This window comes from Hylobates moloch, unplaced genomic scaffold, assembly GCF_009828535.3.
Source record: "Hylobates moloch isolate HMO894 unplaced genomic scaffold, HMol_V3 SCAFFOLD_61, whole genome shotgun sequence".
Classification (NCBI taxonomy): domain Eukaryota; kingdom Metazoa; phylum Chordata; class Mammalia; order Primates; family Hylobatidae; genus Hylobates; species Hylobates moloch.
Window position 1 is genome coordinate 260,341 of NW_026652336.1, and position 24,619 is coordinate 284,959.

At 43.3% G+C, this 24,619-nt stretch overlaps 2 long non-coding RNA genes across 2 annotated transcripts in view; both read left to right on the plus strand.

Annotated features, from left to right (window-relative positions):
* The window catches only part of LOC131382567 (uncharacterized), a 37,855-nt gene extending 29,347 nt beyond the window's left edge, over positions 1-8,508 (plus strand). Inside the window, exon 4 of the long non-coding RNA XR_009212134.1 lies at positions 8,409-8,508. This is a non-coding gene — a long non-coding RNA (uncharacterized LOC131382567). The remainder of the gene's footprint in view (positions 1-8,408) is intronic.
* A 77-nt stretch (positions 8,509-8,585) lies between these two features.
* Positions 8,586-15,359, plus strand: LOC131382568 (uncharacterized). The gene is made up of 2 exons (XR_009212135.1): positions 8,586-8,648; positions 15,070-15,359. It is a non-coding gene; the product is annotated as an uncharacterized LOC131382568 (long non-coding RNA).
* The last annotated feature ends 9,260 nt before the right edge of the window (positions 15,360-24,619 follow it).

Sequence of the window (24,619 nt, forward strand, 5' to 3'; positions counted from 1 at the left end):
TGCTATACATTAAGAATCATATAGTATGGAGTCTTTTCAGACTGACATCTTTCACTTAGCCATATGCATTTAAGATTCCTCCATGTCTTTGTGGTTTGAGAGCTCTTTTTTTAAACCAGTGGATAATATTCTGTTATCTGGGTGTACTGCAGTTTGCTTATTCATTCAACTATTAAAGGTCATTTTGGTTGCTCTCAATTTTCAAGTTATGAATTCAGTTTCTAGTTAGCAGAGAACACGAGCGTCAGTCTCTGGTACTATGCTGTTTCTAGAGCTCTATAGATGTGAGCCTACCACATGCTACAGCAGGAGAGACGTCTGCACACAGTGGGCCTGCTCTTCTCTGAAGACTTCAGACTGGCTTTCTGATGCTTTTCATGATTATTTATCGAGGAATATAGTGTTAAATTTTAAGCCCAAATATTTTCTGATAGACCGGCACATTCAGGAAGAAAACGCAACAAAGACAGTTGAAGGACTCAAAATCCTTTCCTCTGAGGAAACATGGAAGAAGAGAGAATTCAGAGACACTGCCAACCATCTGCAGCCATCTTAATGGCAGTCACTGGAAAGAGGGCCAGCCTCGCTCTGCAGGACCATGGAGGAAGTAGGAGCAATGGGTGAAAGGAGCCTTGGAGCCGTTCCAGGTTTTGAGAGGACATTGAGGATTCCCACGCATTTTGTTACAGACATTTCCCCATCTCAGTCATCAAAGAGCAGGGGAGAGTGGCCATCTGACGATCGAGTCTCTAAATATTGCAGCCCTGATAAGTTCTTACATATACCCACAGGAACTTGATTCAGAAACGTGTCAATCAAAAACATTTCTGAAACAATCTTGAAATTCAGTCCAGTAACCCACACAGCCCAATTCTATTATCTCAGATGTCACCAGATACCCTTGAAGGTGATTGAGGTTGCTTTTGTAAAGTTGGAGTTTAGAACCCTTAAGTGAGCACATCAGCTCTCACATGGGGTATGATGGCACCTGGAGAAGGTAGGCATTGCTTTCCTCTGGTGCTCTTGAGTTTTCATGTTCAACACATTTTGTCTTCTCTCCACCTGAGTTCAGAATTCTTCCTGCAGTTCTCATCTGAAACCACAGCCATGGGTGGCCCACAGTGCTTTTCACTGAGTGATGTGAGGACCCTGTAGGTCTTTTTCCCTTTGGAGCCGAGGCATCTGGTGTACCCCTGTTTCAAGCAGTTCTTACCCCACAGAGGGAGACCCTCTTCTGGGGACTTAGTGCCACACAGACGCCCGGCCAGGGCCCAGCGCGTACAGCAGCCCCAGGAAGAATGCTGGCTCTTTTTGGGAACTAAGCTGGTTGGGTCCTTAATTTCATGCCTGAATCTCCCTTCATTTTCCAAGACCCAAGTTACGTGGTATTTTCCTTGACTGAAATTCTTAAAATCATCTTGGTCCAGTGCCCGGCACCCACCCTCTGCCTCTTGTTTCTCAGTATTTCTATAGAAACAGACATCCAGGTATTAAAATTCTACAGTCCTAGAAATGGCTGTTCTCACCAGAAGACATCTCAGAGCCCTGTCCTTTGTTGTCCAATGCCCAGTGCAATCTCCCTGTGGCTCAAGCTGGGCTCTGGACAAGGAGATCATTTTCCACAGGCAAGAGCAGTACCCCTGGGACATGCCTCACCTTCATGAATTCAGCCTGGGCTCCTCACGCCAGAGTCCTAAAAGCAATTTTGACTCAAACCTATATTTCTTTTGACTTCAAGGAAGAACTATACAAATTTCAGTTTGGCTACGCAGGTCAGGAAAGTAAATGTCATTACAGGCCTTTATTTAAGATCAGATTTTACATTTGACACCTTTTCGGTCAGAGGAAAGTACATGGAAATATCAAGTCATGCTTACAGTGCAATCAGTTTAATTAGTTTGTACACACTAGTAAAATATCAAACATTGGCAGAGTCACATCTTCTGACTGTGCCCCTTACCATGCGTGCATTACATTGTTGCCGTCGAGTTTCATGTTAAAACACTATTTCATCATTTCACACTCCAAAACTCTATTTGTTCAGCCAGTTGTGCCAAAACAATTGAGAAAGAGAAAAGCAGGCTGCAAACACAAAGCCAAACCTTTGTGGTGAGGTGGGATCGATGGCCATTTTAATCCTGCACCATTCTGTATTTTCTTAAAATTTCCCTCAGTGGTAGATTAAGGAGCCTAAGGAAAAGTTACTGTGCAAAGAACTTGAAGAGACAGAAGGAATTCCAGAAATTGTCCTGATCAGAAACTGGTAAGCCCAACAACAGTCAAACCGAGAGCCAAGTCAGGAATGCAATTTCATTCACAATTGCCACAAAAAGAATAAAATACCCAGGAATACAGCTATCTAGGGACGTGAAAGATCTCTACCTTGAGGTTTACAAAACACCGCTCAAAGAAATCAGAGATGACATAAACAAATATAAAAACATTCCATGCTCTTGAATAGGAAGACTCAGTATCATTAAAATGGCCATACTGCCCAAACAATTTACAGATTCAATGCTATTTCTATTAAATTACCAACGACATTCTTCACAGAACTAGCAAAACTTATTTTTAAAATTCATATGGAACCAAAAAGCCCTAATAGCAAAGGACTTTTTTTTAATTAAAAAGTAAACTTTAATGTCAAAAATGCAAACTTGGGGAGGGCAGAAAGATCACACACAAGGCTGTCACTTCACACTTGGAGGGTTGCTTCCCAGAAGGTGGGCAGATGGGTAGAAGTACTCCTCTCTTCCCAGTCAGTTGGGCCACAGGACAGAGGCACTCCTCACTTCCCAGACGAGGGGGGCGGCCGGGCATTCACTTCCCAGACAGGGCCTCGGCAAGGCAGAGGAACTCCTGACTTCCCAGACAGTGTGGAGGCCAGGCAGAGGAACTCCTCACTTCCCAGACAGTGCGGCACTAGGCAGAGGTGCTCCTCACTTCCCAGACGGTGCAGTGGCCAGGCAGAGGTGCTCCAACTTCCCAGATGGTGGCCACCAGGCAGAGGCGCTCCTCATTTCCTAGATGATGTGGGGGCCGGGTAGAGGCACTCCTCACTTCCTAGATGGGGCAGCGGCTGGGCAAAGGCTCTCCTGTCTTCCCAGACAGGTGGCAGCTGGGCAAAGGGGCTCCTCACTTCCCAGTAGCCAAGGAAATCTTAAGCAAAATAAAAACAAAGCTGGAAGCATCATGCTACCTGACTTCAAACTATACTATAGGGCTACAGTAACCAAAACAGCATGGTACTAGTACAAAAACAGACACGTAGACCAATGGAAAAGAATAGAGAACCCAGAAATAAGGCTGCACACCTACAACCATCTGATCTTCAACAAACCTGACAAAAACAAGCCACAGGGAAAGGACTCTGTATTCAATAAATGGTGCTGGGATAACTGGCTAGCCATATGCAGAAGATTGAAACTAGACCCCTTTCTTATACCATGTACAAAAATCAATTTAGGATGGATTAAAAACTTAAAGGTAAAACCTAAAAGTATAAAAACTCTGAAAGATAGCCTAGGCAATACTATCCTGGACATAGGAACAGACAAATATTTCATGATGATGCCACAAGCAATTGAAACAAAATCAAAAGTTGGCAAATGGGACCTCTTTCATAGTTAAACTAAAGAGCTTTTGCACAGCAAAGGAAACTATCAACAGAGTAAACAGACAACCTACAGAATGGAAGAATGGAACGGAAGAAAATTTTTGCAAACTATGCATCCAACAAAGGTCTAATATCCAGCATCATCTATAGGGAACTTAAACAAATGTACAAGAAAAAAACAAACACGCCCATTAAAAAGCAGGCAAAAGACATGAACAGACACTTTTCAAAAGAAGACATACATGTGGTCAATAAGCATATGAAAAAAGCTCAACATCACTGATCATTTGAGAAATGCAAATCAAAACCACAATGAGACACCATCTAACACCAGTAAGAATGGCTATTACTAAAAAGTCAAAAAATAACGGATGCTGGCAAGGTTGTGGAGAAAAAAGAATGCTTATACACATTGGTGAGAGTGTAAGTTAGTTCAACCATTGTGGAAGACAGCGTGGCAATTCCTCAAAGATCAAAAAACAGAACTACCATTCAACCCAGTAATACCATTACTGGGTATATACTCAAAGGAATATAAATCGTTCTATCATAAAGACACATACATGCGTATGTTCAGTGCAGCACTATTCACAATAGCAAGACATGGAATCAACCTAAATGCCCATCAATGGTAGACTGGATAAAGAAAATGTGGTACATATATACCATGGAACACTATGCAGCTATACTCTTTGCAGGAAGAAAGATGGAGCTGGAGGCCATTATCCCTAGCAAACTAATGCAGGAACAGAAAACCAAATACCAAATGTTCTCACTTACAAGTGGGACCTAAATAACGAGAACTCATGGGCACATAGAGGTGAACAACACACACTGGGGCCTATCTATTGGAGGGTGGAGAATGAGGGGAGGGAGAGGATCAGGAGAAACAACTAATGGGTACTAGGCTTAATATCCGGGTGATGAAATAATCTGTACAACAAATCCCCATGACACAAGTTTACCTATATAACAAACCTACACATGGACCCCTGAATTTAAAAGTTAAACACAAACAAAAAATAAGATAAAAAATAAGCACATGCAAAAAACAAACAGAAAAGAAACTGGTCAGCTTTATATGTGGATGAAATGGGGGGATAGGAGAGTCATCAAATCCATTCAATTTGATGCATATTATTTGGCCTTAGTTCCAGAAACCATGCAAAAGGCTGGGCCCAGAGGTGAGCGGGAGCCCAGCACACACTCATCCTCCCCAGTGTGGGTAAGCACCACCGCAGTAGCCGAGTGGGCAGAGGAGAGAGCTTTCCATTTGTGTGGAGGGGTTGGGGTAGATGCCTTGGGAAGCCACTCAGAGGGACTCTTGGATTTAACAAGTCCCAGAAGTAAGAAGAGGAGGTCCTCTCAACGTAATGAAAGAAACAGAGGTTGGCTGGGCGTGGTGGCTCATGCCTGTAATCCCAGCACTTTGGGAGGCCAAGGAGGGCAGATCACCTGAGTTCGGGAGTTTGAGACCAGACTGACCAAAATGGCGAAACCCCGTCTCTACTAAAAATACAAAATTAGCTGGGTGTGGCGGCACATGCCTGTAATCCCAGCTGCTTGGGAGGCCGAGGCAGGAGAATCACTTGAACCCAGGAGACAGAGGTTGCAGTGAGCTGAGATCACGCTCCAGCCTGGGCAACAAGAGCGAAAATCCATCTCAAAAAAAAAAAAAAAGAAAGAAGGAAAGACACAGAGGTTTAAGAGGTTACATTGTTTGGGGGCCATCAAATACAGCACAATGCTGGTCACAGAATTCCCAAGGGCAACAGATTTAGTGGCAGGGGCCTCTTTGAAACTGATCCTCTCTCCAGCAAATGTGCATACACGAAGACAATATATGCTGTAAACGATTTCTGGGTTTCCTGGATGTTGAAGAGATCCTGTTGGCAGCCTCTAAGTTTGTATTTGCAGGCCGCCTACTGGGAAATCCTGTTGACACAATATCCCTGCTTCCCAAGAACCAGAGTTGGTGCTTTGCAAATTAAAATGTTTATGATGTGAGTGCTTGGTCACAACTTTGGAACCATGTGATAGCTACTTTCATAAAAATCCAATTAAAAATGGATTAAGATCACTTTAATACTAGAGGAACCTTAAGAGATTGATAAGCTTGGCCTCTTTTCCTCCTCAGGCAGACATGTTTTGTCAAACCATCACAGATGGATGTGCATTTTCTTCCCGAGAACACTTGAAGCCAGGAAGGCCATGCTGCAATATTTTCCTCCAAATGCTTTTATTGAATGAAATATTTTCTGTTGTATTTGAAGCCACTTGTTCTTCCTCGATTCTTTATAAACACTGAGAAATACTGATTAGGATTTCCAGAAAAAATATTATTTTCCACTTACCAATTGACTCTGGTGTGTATTTTGTGGATAAAAACCAGAGTAACAACAATAATAGGAATTTTGTCAATATGGGTAAATCATGTTCCCCAACAGCAGTGCCCCCAGCTTGTGAGTAGGTGGGCGACCCTGGCCTGCATTTCTTTCCTCTTTTGCAATGTTTGTCATGCCGTCTCCACCTTGCATTGATATTTTTAATATTTTGACTGTAGATTGCATTTCCTTACGCATGCCCTTTAAAAATGATGCAGGATAATTTCTAGAACTTTAAATTTTTCAGTCAGAAAAGCATTGATGTATATCTTTTAAAGCAGTGGTAAGCCTAATTCTTGATGTTTCTTTTAAAAATATAAATAGCTTAATTCTGTAATCAATGAGTCCACAAATGTTTGCAGACATTCTGCTATACACAAGGCAGCATGTTCTTGAAATAACAACATATTAAATGCACCATAAAAATTCTCTCTCTAGATTACTGTTTGAGCAATCTGGATATTACATGATTAAACAGTAATTTCCTGAGCTACTTCTGCGTGGCTCTTTAATAAAGAAGAGAGGTTATTTACTGGTGTAACCTGAGACTCACCAGGGCATAGAGAAAGCCGAGGGTCTGTTTTCAGCCTCGTCTCTGAGCAGAACATCATTTTCTCATCAGTATTGGATTAAGCGATTTGTGGTGCCATCCCCCTGGGCCACCAAACCATTTTGTGGGCAATAGTCCATAATTACAGAAATCTGGCAAGATGTTTGTGTAGCGCGATCATCACAAGTCTTTCAGGACGTTCTGATGTTGTTGAAAAAGATACTTTGCTAGACCATCAGTGTGAACATGCTTGAGTGACACCTGGTCACTATTCTGTCTGTAGGGAGGCAGGGCCGTTCCCAGAGGCTCCTGTCTTAGAGAAAGATAAGAACGGCTGACAGGGACAACCTTTCTCCCTTCTCTCTCAGGCAGCACCCAGCCTTCTCCTCTGGAAAAGCACTGGACCAAGACAAAGAATCCCTGTTTCAAGGGATGCCAAATGACCACTCTGCCCTGTATTAGACCTGGGTGAGCACTGATTTTAAGGTTTTTTCATTGGTAATGATATCCGGTTGAGGTGACCCCATTGTCTAGGGAAGGCAGGGCCAAGGACGCATGTCCCTGCTGAGGTCTGTCTCAAAAAGGACATGTTGCGCTAGAGGATATTCTCTTACACACATGCATCAAGAAAGGGGCTGTATTTGAATCGATAGAAGTAGAATTAAATTTTCTCATAGAAGCAGTGTTGTGATACTAGGATATGGACTTGGCCAGTGGTATCACATAAAATAGCTCCGGTAGACATTTATTTACTCTTTCATTTACTCTAGGTGCTAGGCTATATCTCAAGTACTTTTCATAAACAAGGTTATTAAGGACACATGCCAAAACACTGTTCTGGAAACTTTTTGTTTTGTTTATTCCAGAATTATGCAAGGCAGAGTGGCATTTCAAAAGCTCTATTTTTCCCAGCTGATTTTTTTTTTAAAGCTGCTGTTCTACCTCCATCTTCAACAGAGGCAGATGCCCAAGTCTTGCCATTGCTACGTGGTGTCCTGACCACCAAGGAGTTGGAGCTTACAATCGCATAGGAACATGTATTTCCAATTTTCTTTGTGCTAACTTCCTTGCCTCCATCAGTGCACTGGGTTTCGCGGATGTTGAAGAGATCCTGTTGGCAGCTTCTAAGTTTGTATTTGCAGGATGCCTAAAATCACAAGATATTATGTGCTGGGACATCAAAAAATATATCAGCTGCTAGCTCCAGAATAATCAGACTACTCTCACAAGTGCAAATATGGGTCATTGTCACTGCAATCTGGGTACCTCAAAGACCTTCTAAGACAGAGACCATTGTCTATGTATCTTGCTATCCCCAGGCCTAACGCAGAGCTTGGCATCAAGCTGGTGTCCCATCAATTAATGTCTATGAAATGAATGCATGAGCTATTAACCTAGAGAAGATCTGGATGGTTTGCCTCATGAAGGCCTGTATGTCTTGACCAAGGCTGGCCAGGGCAGCACAGGCTTCAGGGGAGAGCCAATCAAAAGGAGGCATGGCCAGCTCTGGGCAGGCATCGTGTACCAATGTGGGGACTAACCACTGAAATACCAGTCAAGACACAAGAAGGGACCTAGGCCAAAACCTGCCCAAGGTTAGCAGAGCAGCAAGGGAAGGAAGTATCAGGAGGATCGAAGTATTGTGGGCACAGAAAGGCGGTGTGCTAGTATTGCTAATTTTGACCCGGTGCCCGTGGGCCACCAACAGGACAAAGGTGGCTGTGTGGTGTTCCCTGTCCCACTGAAGGTGGGAGAGAGTATGAGAACACCACACAACCCAGGCTGCGCCAGGGTGCTGGGCACCAACAGAGCTCACGGATGTTTTAGCTTCTGATGATTCAGCTTTCTTCTCTCACAGGTCCAAACTCACCTTTAGAAAAACAGTGAACCATGGGACTGTACTAACAGAAGAACAACAAACGCCCACCACAAGCCCCACCTGTCTGTGACGTGGTGGCCAATGCAGTTAGGAAGAGAGCTCTCATCTCAGACTCGTTCACATCGAGCTGGATCTCAGACTCGTTCACATCGAGCTGGTCATGACTGGAAAGTTTACATGTATTGGCAAATATGCACATTTTAAATTATCCTCCCTTTGGTGAGTTTCTGAATTAGTGTGGGGCATTGAGGAAATATTTCAGGGACAGAACTTTACCCCAACCCAGGCCTTTTCTCACATGCAAAAGCAGATGCAAGGGCAGAAGTCGTCGCCTTGGGATGAAGGTCTGCAAAGTCATTCATTTATGCCCAGGAATCGGAAATCTCAAGACTCTAGGCTGTTTCCCTAGTCACCCTTTGCACTCTGAACATGGCTTACTCCCCTCCCTAGTGACCACTCTTCTGAACTTCACTCACATTTCAGTCTAAGAACTAAGACGCAAGAGGAGGTCCCAACCTCAAAGAAACTTGTTTCAAGTTTCTTTCAGAGGAGGAGTTAAGCCAATTAGATGGTTACGTGTTGTGTAACCGAGCTCATAAAACATGAAATGGCTTGAATTAAGGTAACATGGGATAAGTGGCTAGAAGACTTTTTAACATTCTTAATTTGGCTCTAGGGGGAACACATTAACGACTTCAGAAACATTTTTGGTGAGCAAGATAGAATGGAATTGTTGTTCATGTATCAGGCAACTTAGTGTTTGGGAGATAACCCCAGATAAAAGGAAAATTATCATGGGATAAAATTAATGAAATAAGTATTAAAAAGTTGTTAGCCATGAAACAGCTAAGGACAATTTACAGAAGTTGGAGAGGCGAAAGTGAGATGAGGAGGAAGGAGGGGAATGCCTCTGACAAACACAGCCAATTAAAAAGTACCGTGATTCTAAGCCGCAGCACGCTCTGTCTGGTCTGGCTTGGCCTCGAGTCATTCTGCACCCACGCTGAACCCAGCTGCTCCCCTCACTCCCCACCATCCTGCCTCTCCTCACACAGCCCAGTGGAATCCAGCGGTGTGCATGCTCAGGTCAGCCTTCTCTATTCCAACCCTGATAGCTCATGACCAGCTTGTGAAAAAGATCACTACACAGCGTGGCAGAATTGAGCCACTGAAAATGCACATTCTCAGCGTTCAGCTGGCCTCGTGATTTCACTTCATTCTCCTAATTGTCTTTGGTGAGAATTTTCTCTTTTTTTCCTTTTTTTTTTTTTTTTAAACGGAGTCTCGCTCTGTTGCCCAGGCTGGAGTGCAGTGGCCCGATCTCAGCTCACTGCAACCTCCGCCTCCCAGGTTCAAGCCATTCTCCTGCCTCGTCCTCCCGAGTAGCTGGCACTACAGGTGCCCACCACCATGCCCGGCTAACTTTTTGTATTTTCAGTAGAGATGGGGTTTCACCATGTTAGCCAGGATGGTCTCCATCACCTGACCTCGTGATCCGCCCGCCTTGGCCTCCCAAAGTGCTGGGATTACAGGCGTAAGCCACTGCGCCTGGCCTTTTTTTTCCTTTTTAAATTTGTTTTTAAATTAAGAATTGTATCTATTTAAGACTTTTCTTTTTCTCCTCAAGCCACCCCTCATCTGTGCTAGCAGGCCGCTCTGCATCCTATTTCTTTGAGGAAGTTGAGGATAGCAGCCCTGATCACCCCCAAACGCCTGACCCTGAACTTCAGAGGTATCTCTAGCTTTTCCATAGCGTCCTTTCTTTTTCTTGGCTCAGACCTTAAATTCTTGGCTCCCTGCTTATCTCCTCCACACACTCCCCTTAATTAACGTCATGAGCACTTTTTGGATTCTCTGCCTATTTCCTCAGACTCTCCAACCCTGCTGTCCAGTTCTGCCCTTCCCCAGGCTGCAGAGACAAGGACCTAATTGCCTCTGGGGCATCATCACTATTCTTTCAGTGTCTCCAGTGACATAATCACCTACCTCTTTAGCTAGCCCTTGCCTTTTCTGTACTTAGCTGTGGCTGGTGAGGACTATCACCAGTTATCAAAACCTAGAAGTTCTGTCTTTCCCGTCACCACCTCTACACCTGGAGGTCTTGCCAATTTCCCTTCATAAATATTTCTCCAGCCTGCTCTGCTTTTCCTCGTCTACTCCTACTGCTTCAGTCCAAACCCTCACTTGCACCTAGACAATTCAGTAGCCTCCAAAATCATCTCTAGTCTCAAGTCTTGTCCCTTTTAAATCTGTCTCCCACGCTGGGGTCTGGGCAGTCACCTTTAAATGGAAATTTGTCTGGCTTAGCCCCTTTTAGTGCCTTGCCATTGCCCACATAAGAAATCCAAGGCCAGGCGCAGTGGCTCACGCCTGTAATCCCAGCACTTTGGGAGGCTGAGGAGAATCACTTGAGGTCAGGAGTTTGAGACCACCTGACCAACATGGAGAAACCCCATCTCTACTAAAAATATGAAATTAGCTGGGCATGGTGGCATGCACCTGTAATCCCAGCTACTTGGGAGGCTGAGGCAGGAGAATCACTTGAACCTGGAAGGCAGAGGTTGCAGTGAGCCAAGATTGCACACCATCGCACTCCAGCCTGGGCAACGAGAGTGAAACTCCATCTCAAAAAAAAAAAAAAAAAAAGAAATCCAATTATGTTACCAGCACACACAGGGTCCTCCCTCTCCAGCCTGCCATTGCCAGCTGTGCCTTGCACATCATGATCCAGCAACACAGAACTGCCCATGGTCCCCACACTCACTGTGCCATTTCTGAACACCTTACAATTTTTCATCCTCCCTCTCTGGCCAACTCCTATTTTGACAACAAAAATATCATTTTCTTCAGGACACCCTTCCCAATTCTATAGACCGCATGAGGTTCCCCTCTGCATTTCCATAATGCTTTTTGTTAATGAACTTTTAAGAGTTCCTTTTGCTGGGTGCGGTGTCTCATGCCTGTAATCCCAGCACTTTGGGAGGCTGAGGTAGGCGGATCATGAGGTCAGGAGATCAAGACCAGCCTGACCAACATGGTAAAAGCCCGTCTCTACTAAAAATACAAAAATTAGCCGGGTGTGGTGGTTCGTGCCTGTGATCCCAGCTACTCAGGAGGCTGAGGCAGGAGAATCGCTTGAATCCGGGAGGCGGAGGTTGTAGTGGGCCGAGATCACGCCACTGCACTCGAGCCTGGGCAACAGAGTGAGACTCTGTCTCAAAAAACAAAAACAAAAAAAGAGTTCCTTTTATTATGTTTCATCCGAATGAATTAGACTTAGTACACAGTTGATTTTCTCCACATCTGATGACTGGCTGACACTGCACATCAGTAAGCTAGCCCTCCAACGTGAGAACTTCATGTGCATTCGGTAACTCTGCATTTCATGTGATCATTACCTGCGTTACTCACATGAAATCTCACTGACCTGGATTGTAACAACCTTTCCACATGTCTTCCTCAGCAGTCCCTCAGTCCGTCGAGAGTGGTAAATATGTCTAATTCATTTACATATTCTAATATCTGACAGTGTGACTGTTTCAAAACAGTTGCTCCATAATTGTTGAATTAATGAAATACTAACTCTCCTCCATTTCAGCGTAGTATCCTTGTCTTTATGACAAAGATTGCTAATTTCAAGCTTTTAGCCCAGTTGTTTGGTAGTCAAGGAATATATAAAACTATTTCCTCATGGAACAAAAATAGTGATATCCACAAAACCCCGTTTTTCCATCCACCTCCTGTATATAAATAAACCTAAGATTATTAAAAGGGATGTCGTGACTCGAGAGGTCTCCACTTGAAACTGGGACTTGACTTTGGTTTCATTAGCTCTGTTAGGCTGTGGGCTGAATATAAATCCATGCCTAGTCCTTTGAATCCACTTATTATTTCTTTACAAATGCAATTTGTAGTGGACTTCCTGAAAATGTTTCAGAACAGGATATAGCATCTTATTTTTTTTAACTTTTTCTTTAAAATATTCAAGGAAATCTAAAAAGCAGAGAGAGAAAACTCAGGGCAGCTCTGGCAGCAAAGATCAGAACCATCAGAGGCCAGCATTAGGGAAGGTTATGGTAAGAGGCAGCACTTGCAGTCAAAGTCAGATTCTTCATCAGACGCAGTGCAACGCCGACCCAAGCAGCTCCTGGCTGGCACGGGGCCATGCTCCAGGCTGGGTCTTCTCCAGTCCTTTTGTTCACACCTGCACTTGTACGTTTTGTTTCAGTTTATTACTGTGTCTTTCCTTTGCACCTAAACAAAACAACTACTTTCCCCGCCCGCCCCCCCTCCGCCCCCCCCGAATAAGTTTGGACCATTCTCTCAGACATTTCTTGGTATGTAGAAATTTCCGCCTGGAATAAAGTTACTTGAATGACGACGCTAACCCTTCTTGCATTTGCCCTTGGACTGTAACTCAAGGACCCTGTGCCCTTCGCTAAGTCTCAGATGCATCTCTCTTGTTTAGATAGTTATTCTACATCTTCTTCTGGGTCTTCAGGCCTGGCATCCTTCTTGACATTCTGACGTCTGCAAATCTATCTCATTCACTCCCTTATGTTATCGACTGCACCTTTCTTCAGAGCACTGGCTTTGTGATGCCTGAGTCAATTAGATCAGGATAATTTGTGAGATAAATGAAAAATTCCTACATGTGCTCTTGTGTCAATATTTTCTCTCCGTGAAAAATCACACTTTGCTCTTAGCCGCTTGGGTTGTTACCTTAGCACAGTATGACTGAGCCAGGGGAGCATATTTCTGTTTTTCACTGATTCAAATCTCAGCTGAGGAGCTACCCACTAGGCTAGCACCTTCCCTCACTACCTACCCGGGCCTTCCACTGTATTTGGTGGGTGGACTCCTGAGTGGCTTGCTGAGTCGGAGCTAGTTGGAAGATGACTAGGACTACTGACAAGGTTGCTGACAACTTTCTCTTCTAACACATGTGAGCAATTTCCTGGCCTGCTTTTTTTTTTGCTGCCTCTCCACTAGATGTTCTTTGAAAGCATGGCAACCAGTCATGAAAAGGTTTTCTGACATATAGGAGACCAAACGTTGGCTAGCTAATTCTTAGGCTGAAATTATTACTGTAATTTGAAATAATAATTATAAAAACATGCAGGATGTGAATCTTTAATAATCCAACCAAATTCAAGACCGAAACATGTTACCAGGCAGCTTGTAAAAATGTTCCTGGTACAGTATGCTGTTGCATTCTGGATAGCGTCTCTTACCCCTCTGAGCAGTGTCATCACCCTGTAATAATTCTCCACCTTTTACACTCCTCTGCCTGGAAGGTGGCATAGTGGTGTAAACAGGCTTTCTGAATTTAAACAACAACAACAACCCTGATTTGCAGCATTTGTTGACGTCTGTGGTGTAAAGATTCCTGCCATAGCTGATTTCAAGCTATAAACAGTTTAGCAGCTTCCTCATAGAATTCCTGTGCATTTAACAATTGGTGCTCTGAGCCCGCAGGAGCTGCCTCCAGGATAACCCTGGGTGTGGAGCCCAACCTGAGACGCCCATTGCCTCTCTTACACCCAACTGAGGGTTTGCCAAGGTCCATGTGAGAGGTGAGGCCAGCTGGACTTCCTAGGGTCCAGTGGGGACTTGGGGAACTTTCCTGTCTTACAAGAGGATTGTAAAACGCACCAATTGGCGCTCTGTAAAACACTAATCAGTGCTCTGTAAAACGCACCAATTAGCACTCTGTAAAACACTAATCAGTGCTCTGTAAAATGCACCAATCAGCACTCTGTAAAACACTAATCAGTGCTCTGTAAAACGCACCAATCAGCACTCTGTAAAACACTAATCAGTGCTCTGTAAAACGCACCAATCGGCGCTCTGTCAAATGCACAAATCAGCAGGATTCTTAAAGTAGCCAATTGTGGGGAGGATTGAAAAACGGGCACTCTGATAGGACAGAAACGGAACATGGGTGGGAACAATAAAGGAATAAAAGCTGGCCATCCCAGCCAGTAGCAGCAACCCACTCAGGTACCCTTTCACGCTGCGGAAACTTTGTCCTTTAGTTCTTCACAATAAAACTTGCTACCCCTCAATTCTTGGGTCCGTGCCATCTTTAAGAGCTGTAACACTCACCAGGAAGGTCTGCAGCTTCATTCTTGAAGTCAGTGAGACCATGAACCCACCAGCAGGAACCAACTCCGGACATACATGGTCTCTTCAGAAACAAAGTGGTCTCAGCAGTGAACGTTTCCAGCGAACTCCCTATATAATTTGAATGTAACAATATATCACAACATAAACAGGCTTTCCAATTTATGCAGTAGGCTTTACGTTGTCTGTATTTTTGTCTGCATATATAGAATTGACAAAGCCTATATTTTCCACATAGGAAAATATACAACGAAGAGTTATTTTGTTTTTTTATCAGAGTTGCTTGGAATATTCCACTTCAGTTAAAACAGCTGTTGTTTGGGCAGAGTATCAACGTGTGGCACACACAAGCTAAACAACCCAGTAGAGACTGCATTCTTTAAGAGGAGCTGCTTACCTGGCAATGCCAGCCGGGAGCTTCCCTAACTGGAGGTCCCCTCGCTGGGAGCATCCTGCCAGTGCAGACAGATGTATAACCTGGGATGTCTGTTTTTTCTTTTTTCTCTTGACCTAGTCAGAAGACTGAACATGTTGTAACTGTAGAAAGTCCATCATCTTTGTGTATGCACTTGCTGAAAGATCCACTGAAGAGCAACCTTCGTGAACATTACCAGCGGACTTGTGCTCCTACAAAATGCACTGTTTTCCTCACTGCGAGGTGGGTCTCTCACACCGCGATGGACTATCTGTGATCACAGAGCACTTCTTCCCTGGGCCTTCCCTGTCACACTGATGGCGTGAGTATGTAGGGCAGGGGTGGGAGTGAACATGTTAATCTCTTTTGAATAAACTGATTTTGAAGTAGATGTCTCAAAAAAAAGTTTGTGGCAATACTTTCTGGGTAGTGACATTAATTCTCCCCACCAAGAGTAGTAGTTTGGAGTTATTACTTATAAGCAGTGTGGCTTATTTAATAGTTTTATTCCCAATGCATTTCAGGCCACACATCTTCAAAGTGTAAAGCGTTTGCGTAGGGGAGAATTAAAGTAAAACGGAGAGCCACCTCTTCCTCCCAACCTGTCTCCAGTGATTCCAGAGAGAATGCAGCAGGTCATAAGTACAGAACAATGCTCTGCACCTGAAATAAACCAATAAAGGCGGACACAGGAGATGATTCAATCCCAATTTAGGTGTTGGGGACAGAAGGGCTGACTGTCCTGGGGTTATGGCCTTGAGTGTTCTCTGTACCCCGTGCAATTTTTCACAGGAGCCTTGGCAGAGAGCTGCTGTCAGAGTCCGGGGCTTGGTCCATCCAGAGCTGGGCAGCATCACCTCCCATGCCCTGCCCAGTGCTGCCTAGGCTTAGGAGCTGGCATGGAATGTGGGAACTCGCACCCCATAACGTGGGATCTTGGTGCAGGCACGCACACACACACCAGCAATGAGGTCCACACATTGGTCACCCCAAACTCAAGCCCCTGGACTCTTGCCTGCCAGATGAGAGCATGCTATGGTTCTTCAGTTATGTTGAGAAAAGACATAAATAGCAATAATCTTGAAACAATGTTAGGGAAATAAAAGCACAAGTGTAAGCCAGAAAAGAAGTCAGCTGTCAATATAAGAACAAATATAAGAACAAAATCAGAAGGCCGGGTGCAGTGGCTCATGCCTGTAATCCCAGCACTTTGCGGGGCTGAGGCAGGCGGATCACGAGGTCAGGAGTTCGAGACCAGCCTGAACAACATGGTGAAACCCCATCTCTACTAAAAATACAAAAATTAGCCGGGCATGGTGGCACGCGCCTGTAATCCCGGCTACTCAGGAGGCTGAGGCAGGAGAATCACTTGAACGTGGGAGGCGGAGGTTGCAGTGAGCTGAGACTGGGCCACTGCACTCCAGCCTGGGCAACAGAGTGAGACTCTGTCTCAAAAAAAAAAAAAAAAAAAAGAACAAAATCAGAAGGCAGAATGTGTAACTTTCAGGGGTAGCAGAGAAATTTTGAACTATTCAGAGGAAGTTTAAAAAAAGGAAGAAAAAACAAACAGAAATAAAATATAGAGAATTGAAAATGTAAAATAACATGAGAGAAACAAATCTGCTATGTGAACAACTATAATTTGGGGAAGATTGAAGTGAGTGTGCATATCCCTGAGACTGATGAGGAACGTGTGCGTGGACATGAACATGTGGACGGGATGCCCAAGGGTGCATACAGAGCTGGGAGGGGGAGCCAGGGTGTGGGCCATGGGCAGGCTGCCCCCCTCAGCCTCCCCTCCCATACACCTCCTATCGGGGAAATTCGGTAATCCCAAGCTCTGTAGAACTTGGCCTTCTACATCATTAGGAAGTCATCTCTACCAAGGAAGGAGGAGAGAACTTTTTAAATGTACTTTTAAAATTGTTTATTTAAACATTTTTTTACTTATCAAATTAAAATTTATGGGTTTGATTTATAAATTTTAAATATTTGGACGTGTGTGAGCGTGTCTTTAAGCATCATGTGTGGGCTGGGCAGTGAGGGCCCTGAGACGTGGGCAGATCCTGGCAATGCAAAGAGCAGATCCAGCTGGTCTTGCTAGGGGACTGGAGCTGGGGAGTCAAAGAAAGGGGGGCCCATGGACCCACAATGGACTCAGTTACCACCACAAGGGATAGGGAAGGCCGTGTGTGGAGCGGATTTGGGGAGGAGCGTTCAGGATTTCACTGTTGGGAATGCTGATCACGAAACATCCACGGGAGCTGCCAAGCAGGCAGTTGGATTTATGGGTCTCCAGGTCAGGAGGGGGTCCCAGGTAGGCTTCCGTTCATGGACAGCAGCAGGCAAATGGAATTTACAGCCATCATAGATGGGGACAGCACCAAGCACAGTCGTAGACAGAGAAGAAGAGGAGTGAGGACTGAGCCCTGGGATCTTCCGATATTAGCCAGTAACTCACTTTACTCAATGCATCACACATTCAGGTATTTGAGGTATATTTTTAAGGGTCTTGTAAAAGGTTGGAGAAAATCTAATGCTATTCAAAGCTAACTGGAGTCTACTGAAATTCTCTGAAAAGTTTTAAAGTCAAACTGTTTCTTCTATCAATCTCCTTGATTTCAACAAGGTTTTCTTAACTTTTTAAAGCAAATTCCAGAATTTTTTGCACAAAATTAAAATTAAAGAGTGTTGCCTGTGGGCACCTTAAAGAGTCTCTTTGATAAGTCTGCATATTGGCTTATTGCCCAAGAGAGATAAGTTGGGCTCCCCAATTTTTATAACATACTTTCAACTCTATAGTCACACTGTCTGTTTCATGTCATTGCTTGTTAGAAACAGACTATCCGCACTGAGCAGAAAGTACCAGTAACTATTCTCTTCTGCAGCAGCTGCCCATGATGCATTGCGTGGTGAGCCCTCACCCGCAGTTTTCTGCCAGGTATCTCTCTGCCCTCCTTCCTCTGGGCTCTCCCTGAAGTTGGGGGACCCTCAATGATCACAAACCTTGAGGTGGAGGAGGGTAAAATGCCCAGGAAAATCGTCAACCAATGGAAAAGAAAATGCAGTGAATTAATTCCCCGGGGCTGGTTGCTATGGTTCACGCCAGTAATCCTGGCACCTTGGGAGGCTAAGGAGGGAGGAACACTTGAGGCCAAATGTTCGAGACCAGCCTGGCCAACATGGTGAGACTCCCCTCCCCCGTCTCTGCAAAAAATGATAATAAAAAATAAGTGCCAGCCACCTTTGTCTAGCGAGACTTGCTCTGTGTGAATGGGGTCCCAGTGAACAGAGACCTAGTTGTGCACCCAGGAACGAGCTCATGAACATACCCTATTCTGACTTTCCTCCCTTCTGTCTTACTTTTCTAGCCACTTCCTTTGGTACCAGTCCCAAATAAAGTATCTGCTCAGGCATCGAAGGAAAGATACTCCTATTAAATAGCACAGGCTCAACTTTATTTTGAACTCTCTAGAAGGATATTATCATATAGATAGTGTGGAAGATTATCAAATGAAAAGATCTTGTATTACTGTGCTAGCTTCAGGCCTTTGCAGTGGCTATTTGCTCCACCCTAAATGTTCTTTCTCAAGATGGTTCACTCCCTCACATCCCTCGCAATGGAAATTCAAATGTCACCCTCCAATGCAGCCTGGCCAGGCCATCCTGGAGACCAGCACACCTCACCCTATGTCACTTCTCTTGTAATTTTTCTTCATAGCATCATCTGACATCATATATGTTTTATTAGTTGTTTGCCTACAAAATGCAAAAGGACAGGGGTTTTATCTATTTTGTGCACCAATATATCCACCTTTGCCCACAATAGACTTGGTACAAATAAGCACTCAAATATTTGTCAAAGCAAAATTTATAGGGCAATATTTGTCTAAAGGATATAGCCAGAAACATGCTTTTTTCCTTCAAGATATTTTTTAAAATCTTTCAATAAGCATTATACATTTATTGTGGCATCTTTTCGTGTTGCGGGAAGACAGGAATCCCGAACAGAGGGACTGGCTGAAGCCAAGGCAGAAGAACATAAATTGTGAAGATTTCATGGACATTTGTTAGGTCTCCAAATTAATACTTTTATAATTTCTTATGCCTGTCTTTACTGCAGTCTCTGAACATAAATTGTGAAGATTTCATGGACATTTATCATTTCCCCAATCAATACTCTTATAATTTCCTATGCCTGTCTTTACTTTAATCTCTTAATCCTGTCATCTTCATAAGCTGAGGATGTATGTCACCTCGGGACCCTGTGATGATTGCGTTAACTGCACAAATTGTTCCTAAAGCATTTGTGTTTGAACAATATGAAATCTAGCCACCTTAAGAACAGGATAACAGCAATTTTCAGGGAACAAGAGAGATAACCTTAAAGTCTGGCTGCCTGTGGGCTAGGCAGGAGAGCCATATTTCTCTTATTACTGAAAATGGGTAAGAGAAATATCGCTGACTTCTTTCCCTGGTAAGGAATATTAATAATTAACAGCCCTGGGAAAAGAATGCATTCCCGGGGGGGCCCTCTAAAATGGCTGCTCTGGGGATGTCTGCCTTATGCAGTTGCAGATAAGGGATGAAACACACCCTGGCCTCCTGCAGCACCCCTAGGCTTGCTAGGATTAGGAAATTCCAGCCTGGCGAATTCTAGTCAGACCGGTTCTCTGCTCTTGAACCCTGTTAAGATGTTTATGACAATGCGTGCACAGCGGGATGTGGAACTTCATTAGTAATTCTAGTTTTGCCCTGACCTTGTGATCTCGCCCTGACCTTCTGCCGTGTGATCTTTTGTTGCCCTTGAACCATGTGATCTCTGTGACCCACACCCTATTTGTACACTCCCTCCCCTTTGAAAATTGCTAATAAAAACTTGCTGGTTTTACAGCTCAGGGGGCATCACGGAACCTGCCGACATGTGATGTCTCCACCAGACACCCAGCTTTAAAATTTCTCTCTTTTGCACTCTTTCCCTTTATTTCTCAGACCGGCCAACACATAGGGAAAATAGAAAAGAGCCTATGTTGAATTATCGGGGGCTGGTTCCCCCAATATTTTTGTGTTGGCTAAATTTAATACTCAGTTATAGGAATTTTTTTGAGACGGGGTCTCACTATGTTGCCCAAGCTGGTACAGTGGTGCAATCTCGGCTCACCACAACTTCTGCCTCCCGGGCTCAAGCTATCCTTCCACATCAGTCTACTGAGTACCTGGGACTGCAGGCACGCACTCCACACCTGGCTAATTTTTTGTTTATTTTTTATAAAGACAATGTTACTATGTTGCCTAGGCTGGTCTCAAAATCCTGGGCTCAAGCGATCCACTTGCCTTGGCCTTCCAAAATGCCAGGATTACAGATGTGAGCCATCATGCCCTGCCAGTTATAGCAATTTTCTTATCATTTGGTTTAGCATTCAATAAATGCTAGTTAATATTTCTATTGACAAATATTTTCAGAGTTAGCTGATAACTAGACAGAGGAAATCAGCCTAAGTGAAACAAATGACAATTTGACCACTAATACATTTTAATTTGCTAAAGTCAAATACATTTCAATGTATTAAAATAGATTTTCATCTTGGTTTTAAAGGTCTCTGGTGAAAGAACCCACATAGATGTGGAAATGTTTTGAAGTAAAGTCAGTGCTGGACATAAGTTCTCAGATCTGATGCGTGAACTCACTTAGATCCCAGCAACGGTGGGATCAAAGCCACTCACAAAATTGCAGTACACTCTGAATTTTTGAATAAAGACATTCTTAGGTACACATAAATAAAATCACACTGTTCTCTGAAGTTAGACTGTCATGTAGATGGTTGGTGCCAATTAACGTTATTACTGGTAAATGTTCTGCTGAGGAGGATAGATTAAACCATCTGTTTAGACTGTGAGATATTCCTTCAGCAGTGAGGTAGGAATCCTTCCTGCCACCTTTTAACAAAGGACAATATCATTCTGTGTCTTACTGGTATACACGTTATAAAAGATTGTTTCACTTCCTTACACATGCTCAATGGGGTTTCCAAGTTTCCAGAAATGTTTTCTTCTTCCTAAGAAAATTAGTTCTTATCCATCTTAAATATTTTCTTACTAATTCATTGAGGCTCTCAAAACAATGAAATGAATCATTGAAGAAACGCTCCTACACAGACAGAAAAACACCTATAATTCTTGCTGATCAGAGTTCTTTACAGAGGAAATTCCAGAATACATGTTAGTCTGCAGAGTACTCCTAAGATCTTCTAAAGGGCTATTAATTTAAAAATACATAAACGAAATAACGTCAATTCAATTTTCTTCAGCCCCCTCCTAGAGGCCCCTGGCTCATTTGTTTGTAAACACCTTTTCCCTGCTGTTCTCATGTTAGCATATCTTCACATCATTGTTACTATAGTTAGTATCATTTTGTTTATTTTTTTATTTTTCCACACACAAAAATATTTTGCTATATGACTAATTTTTTGTGTTGGCCAAAGCATTTCACAGAGAAGAACACACACACATGCACAAACACACACACACACACACACACACAGAAATGTTGCCTTTTTATCATAAACATGGTAGTTGAAGAATGATCAGAAATCACACTTTCTGTTCTCAGGGATTTATAGAAACATAATGAAAACCCAAAACAGGAAGCATTGCTTTTTCTGCAAAGAGGAGGTTCCCATCGTATGAGATCTTGACACAGTTATTCTATTTTCTTTGAAGTAAATGTGAGTTTGTGTGTTTAATTCCACTCCAGGGCTTTCCTGTTTCTTTTTATAGAGTGTCTCTACTTCCATCAAGTATGGCTTTTCACATGTTTTTTTACTTTAACTGTGGTTTTATGGGAATAAGATTCTTAACCAAGTATATACAGACAATTTCCTGTAAAGTTTCCTGATTTTATGCAGGTCTCCATTATGATCACTGATTGATAAAAATCTACTAAGAGAAATTGTAGTGCCTGTCATCCCCGCTTCACCCTAAATTCATTTCCTGCCAGGCCAAACTCTTGAAATAGTTCAAGCACAGTAATCCTAAGAATACAACAAATTACGTGCTGATCTCATCGGAGAGCATTAAGTTCGTTGTGTGCCAGGAGTTCATTTCTAAGTAATGCTAAGATACATCACTTGCCAAAAAAAAAAAAGAAAAAAAGAGAAAAAGCTATTTAATGTTTCAGTTGAGCAGTGATTTATTTTCAAAAATATTTCCAGATGTTCCAATTCACCTTCACTTTATAAGGCCACATTTCTAAAAGCAAGTGGCCTTGACTTCCAGCTACTCCATCAAGTTATCCACTTTTGTTTAATATGTTGGAAGAAAGATGCCTATTTATCTCACCTCAGGGTCTTCTTGGTGCGGGAAGTCCCCAGGGTAGATGTCCTGAGAGTCAACAGTGAAGCCGCATGGGGAGACTTGTGCCACATCTGCTTCTAGTCTGTCCCTCTGCTGAGGGCTGCGGGCCACTGCTGCTCGTGAGAATTCCGGCTTTCATGGCCTCCCACTGCCAAAGAGAAGAAAGGGCCAAACTGCCAAGTGACCTTCATCATACCACATGCTTCTCAGTGTAAACACGTTCCTGGGGACGTATACTAAAGTCAGAATGGTATACCTTTCCTTCATTCCACTGTCAGAGAGTATGTATGCATTCCTCGGACTGGGGTTTTAAACCTTGGCTCTCGCTCAAACGTGAAATAATCAGAAGTGATGTGTTGATAAATTTTCTACTTGTTTGATGTAAGCAGGGAAAAGCCATTTTCCATGTAGAATTTGAAAATCATACTTAGTTTACTTACACTGAGTACAAAGAAATTTCCACCCTCCTACTGGAGACTTATTGAACCTGCTGCTTGACAGTTGCTTAAAAATATTTTAATATTAGCTGTAGGCTCCTAGAAACAAAAAGTGTATTTATTTAAAAATTACATTTTAGGCCGGGCACAGTGGCTCACGCCTGTAATCCCAGCACTTTGGGAGGCTGAGGCGGGTGGATCACGAGGTCAGAACAAGACCATCCTGGCTAACACGGTGAAACCCCGTCTCTACTAAAAATACAAAAATTAGCTGGCCGTGGTGGTGGGTGCCTGTAGTCCCAGCTACTAGGGAGGCTGAGGCAGGAGAATTGCTTGAACCCGGGAAGTGGAGGTTGCAGTGAGCTGAGATCGTGCCACTGCACTCCAGCCTGGTGACAGAGCTAGACTCCGTCTCCAAAAAAAGAAAAAAGACATTTTATAAAATGATCTTTCTCTGCAGAAAGCTGGCTAGTAATGGCTATTCAGTGGGTTGATTATACTTACTGTAAATGGGATTCTAATTTATTGACATTAAGTGCACATTGCTTTTGGAGTAATATCCAATTAATACATTACCCATTAGGAGTCCTCTTCACAGGGCCTGTAATACCTACTACACAGTTCACTGACTTAAGTGTACAGTGTGCACACGTGGGGCTCTGAGAAGCTTCTGCTTAGATCCCTGTCTGAGCTAAGACTCTGTGGTAGTTTGGAATGACGATCAACACTTCTTCGGACTGGCCAAATGTGAATTCAAACCAGCTGTACCTATCATTCACTGGCTATGCGAACTTAATGTCTCCTCATTTGTAAAATGCAGATATTACATCTTCTCACCATTGTGAGCAATAAGGCACTAAACTAGCATGCTTAATACGGTCTCTGGAACATCATAGTGCTCAATATAGAATTCTGTTTTTATTACGATTATCATTTTTCCATTTGTTTTCATCAACTACAGACCATCTTAATTATCTATTGTGGAATTCTACTGCATGTCTCCTTGAATAAGAATTATTTACAAAAAAAAAAAAGAGAAGCCAGTATTCTTTTCTCAAGCTATATCATGTATTCAGTCTTTTTGAGATGTCATCTTTTCCTTAATTACCTCAAGAACATTATTTTCTGTGTTGGTTGTGGATCTTTTCCATCAGAGACCTTCCACTATAGGAGATGATCTCTCCTGTGTTACTAGAAGTCACAAGTTAGAAAGCCTGGGCACACTGCCGTGCTGGGCGCCTTCGGGAGACAGCTGCACAGGACAGCTCTGAACTGGATGGGACTTCCTTAGAGCATTGCTGTGGTTTCTGTCTCTGTTTTACACCCCACCCTGAATTCCAGCTAGCTCATGTGCATGTGCAAACTGCAGAATATTGGATGTAAAATTGGAAAGCTCACACCGTGAAACTTGCCAGGAAGAGTGTCGCTGTGTTTATAGAAAGTAAAATGGTGTTGAACAATGTTGAACAACAATTTTAAACAATGGAGCAGCCATTTTCAGCTCTGGTGCAGTGCAGAAAGCAACTCTTCCTGCCAGAGAGACTTAAAACCTCCAGCTTCCTTTTCTGATTTGCCTTCAGCTTGGCCTGTGTGCTTCTGCTTTTTATTCATTTCATGGGAGTTACGCTTTCCTGCATCTTTTTGCAGACTCCTTCACATAGAAATTTTCCTTGACAAGGTCGTCATTTGTAAGCCCTCCTTTGTCTTTGGTTTGCAGCTACCTGTTGAAAATAGGTCCAGGTTGGTTTATTTCTACCACAGATTTTGGATTGAGGAAGATGCATCAGGTGCAGTCTGGGAAGAGTGACCATTTGTCCTCGTATGTCAGACTGCAGCTCCTATTCCAACATAATTAATAG